This window comes from Delphinapterus leucas, chromosome 9, assembly GCF_059928025.1.
Source record: "Delphinapterus leucas isolate spDelLeu-1000000601 "Yukka" chromosome 9, BTC_Dleu_Yukka2, whole genome shotgun sequence".
Lineage (NCBI taxonomy): Eukaryota > Metazoa > Chordata > Mammalia > Artiodactyla > Monodontidae > Delphinapterus > Delphinapterus leucas.
Window position 1 is genome coordinate 104,358,363 of NC_143137.1, and position 16,758 is coordinate 104,375,120.

A 16,758-nucleotide genomic window follows, 5' to 3' on the forward strand; every position below is an offset into this window, starting at 1 on the left:
TGAATATTAGCCAACATGCCCATATTAAAGAAACAGTATTGTAAAATGAAATTTATGTCTTTAAGGGAAGTGGCCATGAGAGCTGCAATGATCAGAGCACGGGGAAGTGGGGATGTAATTTAAAGGACCTAGCAAACTGTGGCTGCATAATACAAGCAAACGCCAGTGCTGGGAAATAAGAGTTCCAAGTGCTGCTCCTGTCACCCAAGGAGCCCTGCTTGCTACAGCCCTGGCCTGGCAGGAGGTAGGAAGCTGATAACAAAGGTGGATGTCCAGGGTAACGGGAGAAGATTGCCTCATCAATGGTCATGATGTTTCCATTTCAAACACAGCAGGTGTTCTCTCTACAGATGGTGCAGAGGAAAATGGAAAATAGAAGCTCTTTAGGAACATGGTCCTGCTATCCTCTCTTTTATCACATAGGCCATGGGTATGTTGGGGATATAAATATGGATGTAGACATAGATATAGATGTACAAGGAGATGCTGTTGTAGAAATATAGATGGGGAAGGGGTGGGGATGGGGATGGGGATAGGGGATGGGGATGGGGATGGGGATGGGGATGGGGATGGGGATGGGGATGGGGATAGGGATGGGGATGGGGATGGGGATGGAGATGGAGATGGGGATGAGATTGAGATGGGAATGGAGATGAGATGGGGATGGGGATGGGGGTGGGGATGGAAATGAGATGAGGATGGAGGTGAGGTGGGGATGGAGATGGAAATGGGGATGGAGATGGGGATGCGGATGGGGATGGGGATGGGGGTTGGGGGTGGGGATGGGGATGAAGATGGAGATGGGAATGAGATGGAGACGGGGACGTGGATGAGGATGGGGATTCAAATGGCAGTGGGGATGTGGATGGAGATGAGATGGAGGTGAAGATGTAGGTGTAGGTGTGAATGTGGATGTTGATGTAGATACAAATACAGATGTACCGTAGATGCGTATAAAGATAGATAACTCAGAACCTATCTTGTACCCCTTTCTCCAGCCTACTGTTTTGTGCATATATTTATGCTGCTTCACGTCCCCTGGCCTTTTCTTATGTTGTTTCCTCCATCTGGAAAACTCCTCTCTTCCTCTTCATACCAACTTCAAGAATTAGCCCAGGAGTCACACTTTAGGGAAACTTTTCTATACTCATAGGGCAGATGGTCTGTGCCCTGTACAAATCTCAGCCCCTGCATTTTTCTCTGCCTTGGCATTTATCACACAGCGGGAATTATTGCCTTTTTGGTTGGGACTGGGGTTGGTGGGAGGAGGGTGAGCATAATATAACAGTTTTCAAATTGGGTCCAGATTTCTCCGGGAGATTGCTAGCTTACACCTGATCACAGCCGGGAGATTTTAGTGCCAACATATGGGTTTGTGCTCATAATTGCGTTGGTGCCAAGGATTGTTTCTTTCACTGTCACTGGCTAATGGGAGAGTACTAGGGTGAATTAACTCATGAGAGATGTGCTTTCATCTAGAGGAGGCCAGATGGCACCATGGCACAAGTGCTAATGAAGTTTCACAGTCGCTCAAATAGAGGCAAATGGTGGGAGACATGAGTCATTACAGACGTGGGGCCCGCAGACTCAGGGATGCAATTCACTGCTGTGAAACCGCGTCCTCTACCTCGTTCACTTATTATTCTATTTAAATTATATTGGTTTTGTGGTTTGTGTGTTATTTGTAGGTGTTTTCCATATTTGCATGAGAGCTAAAGGAATTTATACTTGTACTTGCTGTCTTTAGATGGTCAATATTACAACAAAATGAGTTGTGAGGAGGCTGTTTGAGCCCTTCCCCTCCCCCATAAAAGAAGTTTTGGAAACACAGCACAAATTCCTCCTTCTTCACCTGCTCTACAGGTGACCTTGGGAAAATTTCTTAAACTTTTTAAACCTCAGTGTTTTCTTTGGAAAATGGGGATAATACTGGTTCCTACTTTATATAGTTTTTAAAATAAGGTTAAATGAGATAATATAAAATGTTTAGTACAGTGAGTTACATGGTTATGAACTAAATCCATGTTAATGTTAATATTATTAGGCAATGTGAAAGCTAGTGCTAAGTCTTAGGCAACTCTGTCCCTGAAGAAAGTCATGTGCTTGGGATATACACGGTGTAAAAATGTTCATTAAAATAAATTCCTTTTCTCTTCTGTAGTTTTGCAAAACTAGGCTTCTTGCACAAAGGTTTAGTGGTTCTTAAGTCAGTCCTGAATGAATTAGAAAATATGTTGATGGCTCTGTCTTTCAACAATTGGTCTTTTAATGAGGCTACCAGCTCCACCTGGAATAGGTAGCCTATGACTCCTGGAACCCCAAAAGGATTTCAGAATTCCTTTCACTGTCAAGCAAACCCGGGTCCTTTTGTTATATAAAGTGATTCTTTCACTTTATTTTTTTTTACTTTTTTTTTCTTTAATTTTTTATTTTATATTACAGTTAATTAACAATGTGTTAGTTTCATTTAGGTGTACAGCTAAGTGATTCAGTTATACATATATACATTCTTTTTCAGATTCTTTCCCATATAGGTTATTATAGAGTATTACGTAGAATTCCTTGTGTTATACAGTAGGTCTTTGTTGTTTATCTATTTTATATATAACAGTTTGTATATGTCAATCCCAGCCTCCTAATTTGTCCCTTTCCCTCTCTCCCTCCTGCTTGGCAACCATAAGTCTGTTCTCTATGTCTGTAAGTCTGTTTCTGTTTTGTAGATAAGTTTATTTGTGTCATATTTTAGATTCCACATAAAAGTGATATCATATGATATTTGTCTTTCTCTGTCTGACTTACTTCACTCAGTATGATCACCTCTAGGTCCATCACTGTTGCTGCCAATGGCATAGAAATGGGAACCCAGTGTCTCTCTAAATCCTAGGTGGACTTACACCCATCCCCACCCCGCTTCTTTGTGTCAACTCAACGGTTTTCAATTGTACAGACATTTGTGTTACTCCTCATGTCCATCCACCAGGCCCGCAAGCTCCTACTCACAGTGGGCCCTCCTCCAGGGGAGATTTCCTAACTTTATCCTGGTTCGGTGGACAGATATCCAGGAGAGGAACATATTCCCACAAGACCCTTTGTTATGTTCTGATACTTGGATCCCCTCTACTGTGTCCCCTTTCGCCTGAATGACAGTTGGACTGGTTCAGACCTGGAGGTTCTACACTCCCTGGGGATTTCTGAGGCTGTCATTAGACCCTGATCAGACATCTAAAATATATCCTCATCCCAGGGCACCTCTTGGGTCAGACTCTAATTTCCCCTTCTCTTCAGCTGCCTGAAGTTGCCTTTAATGTGAAAATGACTTGCCCTAAAGTCATAAAAGAGTAAAGCTCCTCACAGACCAGGGCAGTGTGGGCAATCACACAGGGTTAGGAGCCTGGAAGTGGCCCTATTCTTTCAGGGGGGGACACAGAGGCAATGTCTCTGTGACAGGCTCATTACCAGTACGGACGATCGATAGAAAGGAGGCACAGACCTGAACAGACATCTTAAAAAATGAAAACGTGTATGCAGTAAACCCACACAGAGATGTTTAACAGCATGACTGAAGAGGGAGGTGAAAATAAGGACCCGATGAGGCCGTTATGCAGCCCCATTCTCTAGGCACAGAAAAGCCGCAGATGCCAACTCTGGAGAAGATGTAGAACCACAAGGCTCTCATCCACTGCTGCTGGATGGAATCTTGGTGCAATGTCTCTGGGAAACTTGTGGGCCTTATTTCCTAAAGTAAAATATTTGCACACTTTGTAACTATTGCAGTTTCACTTGTTGGAGCATACTTGAGAGAAACATTTACAGAAGAAAGCCAAGAATGTTCATTGCATCCCTGCTCAGAATGGCAAACTTGACTGGAAAATGGACTGGTCAGCTCTGTGTATTCCCACAATGGAACACTTGCTGCTATTCAAACAAGCAAAGGCCAGCAGTATGTGAAACTAAGGGTGAAACCTGCAACATCATAGTAACTGAAGAATCCCCCCAGATTATATACGACCTGATACCAGGTGCACAAAATTTAAATAATATAGGTTAATATTGTTTGTGTATACATGTATATGGGTGTATATATATCTATATATATACACAGATCTTCCTCGACTTACGATGGGGTAATGTCTGACAAACCCATCATAAATTGAAAATATTGTAAGTTGAAAATGCCTTTAATATAGCTAACCTACCAAACACCCTAGCTTAGCCTAATCTACCTTAAACATGCTTAGAATACTTACATAAGCCTACAATTGGGCAAAATCATCTAACACAAGCTTATTTTACAAGAAAGTGTTGAATATCTCATGTAGTTTATTAAATATTAGGCTGAAAGTGGAAAACAGCATGGTTGTCTGGGTCCAGCATGGTTGCAAGTGTCTGGGTTGTAAGTGGGATCTTGTTTCTGGAGAGTGTCTTGAGGGTAACAGGGTTCCAACCGGCAGACCAAGCACAGCCATAGGGGGCCGGGGACCAGCAGGGACGTCTGGCTTCAAGTAGGATGGCATGAGCTTGGGGACAGGACTCCTGTCATAGGACTGAAGGGGGCAGGTCTGCAGCGGGCAGCACAGGACCCAGCAGTGGAGTCTAGGCAATGGTCAAGAGGGGAGCCTAGGGCAGGAGCAGTGGTCATACTTCACATGAACTCATGAGAAACAAGGGAAGGTTGAAGGTCCAGTCATGCAAAGGAGGGGAGGAGGGGGCCAGACTGGGTGTGAGAGGGTGTGAGCAGGGGACATGGAACTCACTGGGAGCTGGACGCACTGCCTTCGAGTCCAGGACCTGAGGTCTAACCCCTGTTCTACTAGTTACACTGTGTGGCCTACGGTGAATAAATTAACCTCTGTGTCCCACCATTTCCCTTCCTAGAATATATATAACATAAAATAGGATATATGTATAATATGATATATGACAGACAATATAATTTATATATTTTAAATAAAGTAACACAACACCATAGAAATTCCCTCTTTGGATTACCATGAACATTGCAAGAATTACCACTTGCAAAGCATTTACACAGCACCTGCATTAGACACAGAAAGTGCTGAATAAATGTTAGAAATTCTTTTTAAACATTTTAAATTGTTTTATTTAAGTATATTTGAGGTACAGTGTTTTGTTAGTTTCTGGTGTACAGCACAGTGACTCTGTTATACATAGGTATACACATTCTTTTTCATCTTCTTTTCCATGATGGTTTATCCCAGGATATTGAATATAGTTCCCTGTGCTCTACATATATAGTAGTTCCTTGTTGTTTATCTATATTATATATAGTGGTGTGTTTATGTTAATCTTAGAATTACTATAAACTCTAAGTCATTCTTTGAAGTCATGTCCTTCCAGCAGGTCAGGTCGTGTATTTACAGGCACAGGAGAAGATCAAGCCCCAGGGAAGCACAAGGCCAAGGTTTCACAGGATGGTGGCGGGTGTCCCCCCTTCCTCGGCTGCCATACTGGGATGCTGTTGAGAGCCTGATGTTGGGGTTATCAAGACTTGTGTTCAAACCCAAGCTCTACCACTTGGTTGCCCTGTGACCTCTGACAGGTTACTTCACTACCCCGAGGTTTAGTTTCCATCTTCGTATCAGAAATAAGCCAATCTTCTTTAAGGCTTACTGTGAAGATTAGATTAGATAGTCCAGGCAGCGCTCCCTGAGCACAGCGAGAACAGGAAAGTAAAAATGATGGGGCAGCCCGGAACCAAGCACAGCAATCAATAATGCGTGGGAAAATCACCATTGTTCATGGTATCTGAAAATTTTTGTTAAAACACTAAAAACTCTGTCGTTGGTTCTAAATGTATAGGAAAATTAAAAAATAGTAAAATTGATATTATTTAGTACACTGTAATTTAAAGCATTAGAAGCATTGAGAAGAAAAGTGTTCTATTTCTTTGTTAAAAACTTATTAAGAGGGGAGGTGCCCAACTTGGCAGAGTAGGAAGACCATATATATGTATACCCATATATATGCATGCATGGACTATTAGCCATAAAAATGAAATTTCGCCATTTGCAACAATATGGATGGACTTAGAGTGTGTTAAGCTAAGTGAAATAAGTCAGAAAAAGACAAATACCATATGATTTCCCTTATATGTGCAAGCTAAAAAAATAAATGAGCAAACATAACAAACATAAACCAACATAACAAAGCATAAACAAACGTGAAGAAACAAAAACCAAGTTACAGATACAGAGAACAAACAGGTGGATACCAGAGGGAAGGGAGGTGGAGAGAGGAGAGAAATAGGTGAGGGAGAGTAAGAGGTGCAAACTTCCAGTTGCAAAGTAAATGAGTCACAGGGATGAAATGTCCAGTTGTGGGGAATACAGTCAATAACTGTGTAATAACTTTGTATGGTGACTTATCAAAACTAAACCTATCCTGGAGATTGGTTTGAAATATGGAAGTATTGAATCACTGCATTGTATAAGAGGAACTAACATGCTGTTGTAGATCAATTATACTTCAAAAACAAACTCCTAGAAAAAGAGATTAGATTTGTGGTTAGCAGAGGCAAGAGTGCAGGGAGAGGGAGAACTGGGTGAAAATAGTCAAAAGTACGAACTCCCAATTATAAGATAAATAAGTACTAGGGATGTAATATACAACATGATAAATATAATTAATACTGCTATATGTTATATATGAACATTGCAGACAGTAAATCTTAAGACATGTCATCACAAGGAAAATTTGTTTTCTCTTTGTTTAATTTTGTATTTATATGAGATGATGTTTCATTCATAAGTTTAGTTCACCAAACTTATTGTGATAATCATTTCATAATGTATGTATGTCAAATCATTATATTGTACTCAAACTTATACAGTGCTGTATGTCAATTATATCTCAATAAAACTGGAAGAAAAAATGTCATCAAGACAGGGTGGGACAGAGTTTGCCTCTTCTTCTCACTGTATAACCGAGGAAATGGAGCAGCATCATTTCTGTCCTTAGCACATGGCCATGCTCCTTTCTAAGTCTGGATCAGCTTCCAACATTCTGTCCTTTGTGTTTCCATGTTGTGAAATATCTCTGTGAGTTCCTGTAAAGGGATCTCTTTGCCAGCCTCACTTGCTCCAAGACACCGAGATCCTTTCCATCACAACCACGTTCTTCATTCACATCTGCAAGTGACCTTCTCTGAGTTCCTCTGGGTGCACACCTGGAATGTTCAAACGACAGTGTCCTTGTTCTCTCCATGAGCTTATATCTTCCATAACTTAATTTACATTTGATTCAAATTTCACTTCCAGTATTATCACTTTTCATTTCCTTGCTGCTCTTTCATCTTTACTGGCCAATTCTCTCTCTTGATTACCGATTTTGGCAAAATGGCATGCAAGTTTATCATGGAAGACAACGAGGCCACACAGCTACATGCATTTCTGTCTGTGCATTGAGGACTTTGGCTCCACCAAACTTCCCAATGATTTTCAGGCCCAGTCACAGACAGTTGAAAAAGCTCTACGTGGCAGATCTCACAGGGGAAGCTGGCCTCCCCGTGCCAGACTTGGGGTTCAGCCAGCACCGCAGTCTCTAAGCAGAGTTGCAGTCAAGGACTCCAGCTCCCTGGCAGCCATGCTCTTGTGCACATTTGCATTCCTAGTCCAGGTATCTTCATTCCTAGGTCCCTTTGTCTGAGGCCTTGGGTAGAGGTCCCCTTCAGAGCCTCTGCTGAGGTTTCTACATGGGGATGACAAGCAGGGGGAACCCTGAAGACACTTTCTGACAGAGTATTCGCTACCCTTTCACTTCTAGACCTTCCCCCTTTCTCCCGCAGCCCCTGGGTCCATAGAACTGTAGGAGCCTTTTGTTTGGGGTTTTCTCAGCAGTGAGATGACCTGTGTCTGTGCTGATCTACCTGACCCTCCTCGGGGGAAAGTGGAACAGGGGACGTCAGCCCTTTGTGGGTTTGGTCTCCTCTTACACCATGGCCGTGACTGCAGGCTTGTTTACCAGTTCTGTCAGGGTTTGCTGCCTTGTGTGGCTGCCCTGACATCGGGCAGCTCAGCTGTCTCTGCGGGAGACTGAGCTCCTGACCTTCATGGACCAAATGCAGAGGCACAGGGGCCGGTCACTGGCAGACTGTCCAGGAAGTTATGTGGAGGCCACGGATCATGCTGCGTGTCTCGTATTTATGTGGTGATTTGTGGACTGTTGGGCTATAGCCACATTTGGACTTCACACGATTACTCATACTTAATATACTGTGACCCTTAATATGCTTTGAATATAGCTGAAATGAAAATTGTGTCACTGAAGGGACAAGTATGTTTTAAATTACAGTGAATGAATTTGTGTATGTCAGGACTATACAAGGCAAGGACTGCCTTTCACCATAATTTGTTTTATGTTAACACTAAGCACATGGAAGATAATCAATGCAATCCTGCTCTCTCCCTTCCCCAATCACAGGGCACGCCCTGCCCTTTCTGCAGTGAGGCTCCACGTAGGCTGCCTGCCTGGGGGGCCATGTGACAGCCCTTGAGCAAGGCTGTCCCCAATTCAGGGCAGAGCCCTAAACAGGCCTTCACAGTCAGCTCTGTTTGCAATATCTCTCCACTCTCATGTCCAGGCATCAGTTTTAACTAGTTTGGTCCAGCTCCAAACTGCTGACTCTCAGATCCAGGTCCCTTGAGGTGCGACGCTGTCCTGCAATACCCAGCCAAACACCTGGGTGAGTTGAAACTTGGGTGAAGAGCTGTCCCCCCTCATCTGCCACTCTCGCCTTTCATCGTCCGTCTCTGCGCTGAGGTTCTGTTGATTGATTGAGTGAGCTGAGTAATTGATCCATTTACTCATGCTTTCATTTTGAAATATTTATTAAGTACCTAATGTGTGTCTGCCATGTGCTAAAGCAGACTTTGGGAAGTTTCTCTGTCTTCCCCAGACTGTTGTGAAGGGAAGCACTGGGCACAGATCCTGGCACTGCAGACTCCCTGACCCACATCTGCCTATAGGGACCTCCATTCTTACATTCCTCTGTGAGGTCCATTTAAGATTCCTAGGGCTTGCTGTGTTTAAGGTGAGCAGAACTGACCACAAACCTTGAATCTGAAGGAGATATTTAAAAATTGCAACTGAAATCATCGTTGATGTCTCACCCTGGAAAGCATGTGAAGCATGTTCTTCCTGTGTTCTGAGCAGACAAGGACATCCTTCTCTTTCTCCTGATCCTCCTGGGCCCCCTGCCCTCCATGTGAATCAGTCTCTGAGGCCAGGGAGGCACAGATCATTTGCTCCAATTAAGGCAAACAGAGTGTGGGCTGTGCGGGAAACCTGAGAGCCTTGAAAGGGATCCTTCTGAGAGCTCTTCAGGGCAGCCTGCCCAGAATCTGGGGGACATCTTCGCAGGAGGCCTGGATGGATGCCACCCTCTAAGGGGGTGGCCACTCCAGCACTGCAGTTTGGGAGAAATGAGCCTGCACCTCCTCCGCTCGTGACCACCACACAAGTCCTTTCAGAAGCCAAAGCGAGTCTGCGTGAGTCCCCTGGAGTTTCCTGAAGGTGGACTACAAGGGCTGTGTGTGAACCTGCCCAGAGCCCTGAATGGGAACATGTCTGACACACGGAGAGAACCCGGAGCCCCTTGTTTGGGAAAAAGACAGATTCCTTCCCTGGTGCCTTGGAATCTTCTCCCTAGACTTTCAAGTTGTTCAACAAGCAAGACAAACACTTTGTCCAGAAAAACCTTGGTGTCAGGAAAAGAGGGATGATGGGGGAGATGGTACAGGCTCTTCACAATGTCAGAACAGAAGGAAACAAAGAAAACATTTATCTTGGTGTCTCCATTTTAGAGATGAGCAAATTGTGGGCATAGAAATTCTGTGCATCCAAGAACCTAGCACAGGGCCTGGAACAGTATCACACGAGGTTAACCACAGACACTTTTTGTCACTGATGTTTGTTTGCTGACAGCCTCCTATAGAGGTGAATTATGTAGGAGGCAAAGTTAAAATCTGGTGCTTGAAACCAAGTGTGGGGACCCTGTGCTACAAACGCCTAGAGAGGTTTCTTTCCTGCAAACAGATGCACAGTTTAACTCTTGGAGAAAGGATCAGAAAGGATGGATTATGTGTCATTTCATAAACTTACTTACCAGGGAATTTTCCTCCAAAGCCTCCCATTCTGGAAAAACTCAAAGTGAAGTCTCAGGGCTCAGACACTGACCTGCACCCTGACTCAATGTTTACTGGTTGCCCATTGCTTTGCTTCTAAGACAAATGCCTTTACTCTTTAGCTCTTGTTTTTCCTTTTCTTTCTTTTATATCTTTTTGGTAAAATGAACATAAAATAACTAATTCTGAGTTGTTTTTGAGGAGAATTTATTTTTTTATGGAGCAGGTTCTTATTATTTATCCATTTTATACATATTAGTGTATACATGTCAATCCCAATCTCCCAGTTCATCACACCCCCCACCCCCCCACCGCTTCCCCCCTTGGTGTCCATACGTTTGTTCTCTACATCTGTGTCTCTATTTCTGCCCTGCAAATCAGTTCATCTGTATCATTTTTCTAGGTTCCATATATATATGTTAATATACGATATTTGTTTTTCTATTTCTGACTTACTTCACTCTGTATGACAGTCTCCAGATACATCCACGTCTCTACAAATGACCTAATTTTGTTCCTTTTCATGGCTGAGCAATATTCCATTGTATATATATACCATATCTTCTTTTTTTTTTAACATCTTTATTGGAGTATAATTGCTTTACAATGGTGTGTTAGTTTCTGCTTCACAACAAAGTGAATCAGCTATACACATACATACATCTCCATATCTCCTCCCTCCTGCATCTCCCTCTCTCCCACCCTCCCTATCCCACCCCTCTAGGTGGTCCCAAAGCACCAAGCTGATCACCCTGTGTTATGTGGCTGTTTCCCACTAGCTATCTATTTTACGTTTGGTAGTGTATATACGTCCATGCCACTCTCTCACTTTGTCCCAGCTTACCCTTCCCTGTCCCCGTATCCTCAAGTCCATTCTCTAGTAGGTCTGCATCTTTATTCCCATCTTGCCGATAGGTTCTTCTGATCATTTATTTTTCTTTTTTCTTTTTCTTTAGATTCCATATATATGTGTTAGTATACGGTATTTGTTTTTCTCTTTGTGACTTACTTCACTCTGTATGACAGTCTCTATGTCCATCCACTTAACTACAAATAACTCAGTTTTGTTTCTTTTTATGGCTGAGTAATATTCTATTGTATACATGTGCCACATCTTCTTTATCCATTCATCAGTTGATGGACACTTAGGTTGCTTCCATGTCCTGGCTATTGTAAAAAGTGCTGCAATGAACATTGTGGTACATGACATTTTTTGAATTATGGTTTTCTCAGGGTATATGCCCAGTAGTGTCAATGCTGGGTTGTATGGTAGTTCAATTTGTAGTTTTTAAGGAACCTCCATACTGCTCTCCATAGTGGCTTTATCAATTTACACTCCCACCAACAGTGCAAGAGGTTTCCCTTTTCTCCACACCCTCTCCAGCATTTATTGTTAGTAGATGTTTTGATGATGGCCATTCTGACTGGTGTGAAATGATATCTCATTTTAGTTTTGATTTGCATTTCTCTAATGATTAATGATGTTGAGCAGTCTTTCATATGTTTGTTGGCAAGCTGTATATCTTCTTTGGAGAAATGTCTATTTATGTCTTTGGTCCAATTTTGGATTAAGTTGTTTGTTTTGTTGATATTGAGTTGTGTGAGCTGCTTGTAAATTTTGGAGGTTAATCCTTTGTCAGTTGCTTCATTTGCAAATATTTTCTCCCATTCTGAGGGTTGTCTTTTGGTCTTGTTTATGGTTTCCTTTGCTGTGCAAAAGCTTTGAAGTTTCATTAGGTCCCATTTCTTTATTTTTGTTTTTATTTCCATTTCTGTAGGAGGTGGGTCAAAAAGGATCTTGCTGTGATTTATGTGATAGAGGGTTCTGCCTATGTTTTCCTCTAAGAGTTTTCTAGTGTCTGGCCTTACATTTAGGTCTTTAATCCATTTTGAGTTTATTTTTCTGTATGGTGTTAGGGAGTGTTCTAATTTCATTCTTTTACATTTAGCTGTCCAGTTTTCCCAGCACCACTTATTGAAGAGGTTGTCTTTTCTCCACTGTATATTCTTGCCTCTTTTATCAAAGATAAGGTGACCATATGTGCGTGGGTTTATCTCTGGGCTTTCTATCCTGTTCCATTGATCTATATTTTTGTTTTTGGGCCAGTACTATACTGTCTTGATTACAATAGCTTTGTAGTTTAGTCTGAAGTCAGGGAGCCTGATTCCTCCAGCTCCATTTTTCTTTCTCAAGATTGCTTTGACTATTCAGGGTTTTTTGTGTTTCCATACAAATTGTGAAATATTTTGCTCTAGTTCTGTGATAAATGTCATTGATAGTTTGACAGGGATTGCATTGAATCTGTAGATTGCTCTGGGTAGTATAATCATTTTCACAATGTTGATTCTTCCAATCCAAGAACATGGTATATCACTCCATTTGTTTGTATCATCACTAATTTCTTTCATCAGTGTCTTATAGTTTTCTGCATACAGGTCCTTTGTCTCCTTAGGTAGGTTTATTCCTAGATTTTTTATTCTTTTGGTTGCAATGGTAAATGCAAGTGTTTTATTAATTTCACTTTCAGAATTTTCATCATTAGTGTATAGGAATGCAAGAGATTTCTGTGCATTAATTTTGTATCCTGCAACTTTACCAAGTTCATTGATTAGCTCTAGAAGTTTTCTGGTGGCATATTTAGGATTCTCTATGTATAGTATCATGTCATCTGCAAACAGTGACAGCTTTACTTCTTCTTTTCTGATTTGGATTCCTTTTGTTTCTCTTTCTTCTCTGATTGCTGTGGCTAAAACTTCCAAAGCTATGTTGAATAATATTGGTGAGAGTGGGCAATGTTGTCTTGTTCCTGATCTTAGTGGAAGTGGTTTCAGTTTTTCACCATTAAGGATGATGTTGGCTGTGGGTTTGTCATATATGGCCTCTATTATGTTTGGAAAGTTCCATCTATGCCTACTTTCGGGAGGGTTTTTGTCATAAATGGGTGTTGAATTTTGTTGAAAGCTTTCTCTGAATCTATTGAGATGATCATATGGTTTTTCTCCTTCAATTTGTTAATATGGTGTATCACATTGATTGATTTGCGTCTATTGAAGAATCCTTGGATTCCTGGGATAAACCCCACTTGATCATAGTGTATGATCCTTTTAATGTGCTGTTGGATTCTGTTTGATAGTATTTTGTTGAGGATTTTTGCATCAATGTTCATCAATAATGTAGTTTTCTTTCTTTTTGTCATCTTTGTCTGGTTGTGGTATCAGAGTGATGGTTTCCTCATAGAATGAGTTTGGGAGTGTTCCTCCCTCTGCTATATTTTGGAAGAGTTTGAGAAGGATAGGTTTTAGCTCTTCTCTAAATGTTTGATAGAATTCACCTGTGAAGCCCTCTGGTCCTGGGCTTTTGTTTGTTGGAAGATTTTTTTTTGTGTGTGTGTGTAGTACTTGGGCCTCTCACTGTTGTGGTCTCTCCTGTTGCGGAGCACAGGCTCCAGTGCACAGGCTCAGTGGCCATGGCTCACAGGCCCAGCCACTCTGCAGCATGTGGGATCTTCCCAGACCAGGCAATGAACCTGAGTCCCCTGCATCGGCAGGCGGACTCTCAACCACTGTGCCACCAGGTTGAGATTGGAAGATTTTTAATCACAGTTTCAATTTCAGTGCTTGTGATTGGTCTGTTCATATTGTCTATTTCCTCCTGGTTTAGTCTCAGACGGTTGTGCATTTCTAAGAATTTGTCCATTTCTCCAGGTTGTCCATTTTATTGGCATAGAGTTGCTTGTAGTAATCTCTCATGACCTTTTGTATTTCTTCCGTGTCAGTTGTTACTTCTCCTTTTTCGTTTCTAATTCTATTGATTTGAGTCTTCTCCCTTTTGTTCTTGATGAATCTGGCTAATGGTTTATCAATTTTGTTTATCTTCTCAAAGAACCAGATTTTAGTTTTATTGATCTATGCTATCATTTCCTTCATTTCTTTTTCATTTATTTCTGATCTGATATTTAAGATTTCTTTCCTTCTGCTAACTTTATGTTTTTTTTGTTCTTGTTTCTCTAATTGTTTTAGGTGTAAGGTTAGGTTGTTTATTTGAGAAGTTTCTTGTTTCTTAAGGTAGGCTTTTATAGCTCTAAACTTCCCTCTTAGAACTGATTTTGTTGCATTTCATAGGTTTGGGTCATTGTGTTTTCGTTGTCATTTGTTTCTAGGCATTTTTTTATTTCCTCTTTGATTTCTTCAGTGATCTCTTGGTTATTATGTAGTGTGTTGTTTAGCCTCCACGTGTTTGTATATTCCTGTGATTGATATCTAGTCTCATATCATTGTGGTCAGAAAAGATACTTGATACGATTTCAATTTTCTTAAATTTACCAAGGCTTGATTTGTGATCCAAGATATGATCTATCCCGGAGAATGATCAATGAACACTTGAGAAGAATGTGTATTTTCTTTTCTCTGGATGGAATGTCCTATAACTATCAATTAAGTCCATCTTTTTTAATGTATCATTTAAAGCTTGTGTTTTCTTATTTATTTTCATTTTGGATGATCTGTTCATTGGTGAAAGTGGGGTGTTAAAGTCCCCTACTGTGATTGTGTTACTGTCAATTTCCCATCTTATGGCTGTAGTATTTGCTTTATGTATTGAGGTGCTCCTTGTTGGGTGCATAAATATTTACAATTGTTATAACTTCTTCTTGGATTGATCCCATCATCATTAGGTAGTGTCCTTCTTTGTCTCTTGTAATAGTCTTTGTTTTTAAGTCTATTTTGTCTGATATGAGAATTGCTACTCCAGCTTTCTCTTGATTTCCATTTGCATGGAATATCTTTTTCCATCCCCTCACTTTCAGTCTGTATATGACCCTAGGTCTGAAGTGAGTCTCTTGTAGACAGCATACATAAGGGTCTTGCTTTTGGATCCATTCAGCCAGACTATGTCTTTAGGTTGGAGCATTTAATCCATTTACATTTAAGGTAATTATCAATATGTATGATCCTATTACCATTTTCCTAATTGTTTTGTGTTTATTATTGTAGGTCATTTCCTTCTCTTGTGTTTCCTGCCTAGAGAAGTTCCTTTAGCATTTGTTGTAAAGCTGTTTTGGTGGTGCTGAATTCTCTTAGCATTTGCTTGTCTGTAAAGCTTTTACTTTTTCTGTCAAATGTGAATGAGATCCTAGCTGAGTAGAATAATCTTGGTGGTAGGTTTTTCTCTTTCATCACTTTAAATATGTCCTGCCAGTCCCTTCTGGCTTGCAGAGTTTCTGCTGAAATATCAACTGTTAACCTTATGGGGATCCTCTTATGTGTTACTTGTTGTTTTTCCCTTGCTGCTTTTAATATTTGTTCTTTGTATTTAATTTTTGATAGTTTGATTAATATGTGTCTTGGCATTTTTCTCCTTGGATTTATCCTGTATGGGACCCTCTGTGCTTCCTGGACTTGATTAACTATTTCCCTCCCATATTAGGGAAGTTTTCAACTATAATCTCTTCAAATATTTTCTCAGTCCCTTCCTTTTTCTCTTCTTCTTCTGGGATGCCTATAATTCGAATGTTGGTGTGTTTAATGTTGTCCCAGAAGTCTCTGAGACTGTCCTCAATTCTTTTAATTCTTTTTTCTTTATTCTGCTCTGCAATAATTATTTCCACTATTTTATCTTCCAGGTCACTTATCTGTTCTTCTGTCTCAGTTATTCTCCCACTGATCCCTTCTAGAGAATTTTTAATTTCATTTATTGTGTTGTTCATCTTTGTTTACTCTTTAGTTCTTCTAAGTCCTTGTTAAATGTTTCTTGTATTTTCTCCATTCTATTTCCAAGATTTTGGATCATCTTTACTATTATTATTCTGATTTCTTTTTCAGGTAGACTGCCTATTTCCTCTTCATTTATTAGGTCTGGTGGGTTTTTATCTTGCTCCTTCATCTGCTGTGTGTTTCTCTGTCTTCTCATTTTGCTTAACTTACTGTGTATGGGGTCTCCTTTTCGCAGGCTGCAGGTTTGTAGTTTCCATTGTTTTTGGTGTCTGCTCCCAGTGGCCAAGGTTGGTTCAGGGGGTTGTGTCGGCTTCCTGGTGAGGGGACTAGTGCCTGTGTTCTGGTGGATGAGGCTGGATCTTGTCTTTCTGGTGGGCAGGTCCATGACTGGTGGTGTGTTTTGGGGTGTCTGTGGCCTTATGATTTTAGGCAGCATCTGTGCTAATGGATAGGGTTGTGTTCCTGTCTTGTTAGTTTTTTGGCATAGGGTGTCCAGCACTGTAGCTTGCTGGTCGTTGAGTGGGGCTGGGTCTTGGTGTTGAGATGGAGATTTCTGGGAGATTTTCACCGTTTGATATTACATGGAGCTGGGAGGTCTCTTGTGTACCAGTGTCCTGAACTTGGCTCTCCCCCATCAGTGGCCCAACCCTGATGCCTGGCTGGAGCACCAAGAGCCTGTCCTCCACATGGCTCAGAATAAGAGGGAGAAAAGAAAGAAAGAAAGAAGATGAAATAAAATAAAAAAAACATTTAAGAAAAAAATTTTTTAAGTAATAAAAAAAAAAGACAGAACCCTAGGACAAATGGTAAAAGCAAAGCTATACAGACAAAATCACATACAGAAGCATACACATACACACTCACAAAAAGAGGAAAATGGAAAAAAAATATATATATATATCGT